Source organism: Chinchilla lanigera, unplaced genomic scaffold, assembly GCF_000276665.1.
Source record: "Chinchilla lanigera isolate Chin_1 unplaced genomic scaffold, ChiLan1.0 scaffold00021, whole genome shotgun sequence".
Lineage (NCBI taxonomy): Eukaryota > Metazoa > Chordata > Mammalia > Rodentia > Chinchillidae > Chinchilla > Chinchilla lanigera.
The window spans coordinates 1856954-1858521 of record NW_004955422.1 but is presented as its reverse complement, the minus strand read 5'-3'; the positions used below and the strand labels follow the sequence as shown (position 1 = coordinate 1858521).

The 1568-nt window shown below is 61.7% G+C and overlaps 1 protein-coding gene across 2 annotated transcripts in view; it reads right to left on the bottom strand.

Annotated features, from left to right (window-relative positions):
* Nucleotides 1-1187, bottom strand: part of Phf21a (PHD finger protein 21A) — a 188482-nt gene extending 187295 nt beyond the window's left edge. For both annotated transcript variants that reach the window (XM_013514025.1, XM_005384053.2), the window contains exon 1: nucleotides 941-1187. The gene's annotated coding sequence lies outside the window, so the exon portion shown is untranslated. The remainder of the gene's footprint in view (nucleotides 1-940) is intronic.
* Nucleotides 1188-1568: the final 381 nt, after the last annotated feature.

Below are 1568 nucleotides of genomic sequence, written 5' to 3'. Positions count from 1 at the left end.
GCGGGAGGGCCGGCCCCGGGGTGAGGGGTGCAGGCAGACTCTCCGGAATAACAAGTTGCAGAAGAAGAAGAAGAATAAGCGGAATTTCCCCAACGCTGCTCCGGCCACCCAAGACAAATGCACCAACACACACACACACACACACACACACACACACACTCGGGCCCGGCGGGCGTCAGCAGCCGCAGCTTATTTTTTTTTTTAACCAGATCCCTCAGTCATCAAACAAGATGGTTTTCCCCAAAAAAAATTTTTTTTAATTAAATAAATAACCATAATAAAAACTTCCCCCCAACAGCATCCCGGGGTGTGTTTGGGGGGAAGGTGGAAGAGCCAGGCGACCGGCCCTGGGCCGAGGGGGAGCGGGATTGGGGAGGGGGGCAGCCCAGGCCCCCGCGCCCCCGCCCCCCCCCCGCCGGGACAATGTGTCGCCCCCTCCCCGCCACCCCCGGCGCGCTGCCTCTGTCACCCGCTTCGGCCCGCACTCAGCAGCGCCCAGGCTCCCGAGGCTGCTCATAAACTTACTTCCAATCTATCCTGGGGAGGGGTGCAGGGCAGAGGGGCGGAAGGGGGGGAGACAAGGTTTTCCCATTGTCTTTTTTTCGGGGGGGGTGGGGGGAGAGAGGAGGAATAGGAAGGGCACGCAGGGGGGCGCCCCGAAGGGGAAGTTATTGCTCAAATCTCAAGTTGACTGAGGGGTCCTGGCGAGAACACCCCCCTTTCCCTCCTCCCTCCCACACACCCCTCCCCTCCCCCTCCCTCCCCCATCACAAACTCCAAGCAGGCAGCCCCTGATCCTCCCAGAGACAAACACCAGAGACAAGACAGAGGGAGAGAGAGAGGGAGAGGAGAGGGGGAAGGGGAGGGAGGGGAATAGAGCTACTCAAGAAAAAAAGAGAGGAGAGTGAGAAGGGAGAATGGAAAAGCTGGGATACTGCACCCTCCTGCTGCTGGCTGGCTGTCCCCCCTGGCAGCTGGAGGCAGGAACTCTGAGCAGGAGAAGCAGGAGGAGGAGGAGGAGGGAACTCTTCTTCATGGGGAGGGAGGGAGGGAAGACGCCGGGGCTGCTGCCGCTTCTGCTGCTGCTCTGGGCCTCTCGCACTTTTTAGATATTAGTGTGTTAAGATGGTAGGTTGTTCCCTGCTCCCTCCTCCTCCTCCTCCTCCTCCTCCTCCTCTCGCTCTCCCTCTCTCTCACTCACTCACTCTCTCTCTCTCTCTCTCTCTGGGCTGTTTCTTTCCTCCTCTTCCCCAGGCAAGGGGGGGTGGGGAGGAGGGGTGGGGGGAGGAACTGGAGCCTCCTCCTCCTCCAGGAGAGACACACTTAGGCCCCGGGCCGGAATGGGGGGTGGGAATCAGAGCAGCAGGAGAGAAACTGTGGGAGACAAACAAGCCCAACTCTTCATCCTCCTCCTCCTCCTCCTCCTCCTCCTCCTCAGCAGCAGCGGCGAGCACCACCAGCCCATTCACCACCCGGCCCCGGGCCGCAGCACCTCCGCCGCCTCAGCCCGGGGATCCCTCCGCCCAGGCCCAGACACACTCGCCCGCGCGGGAGCCCGCCGCGCGGCC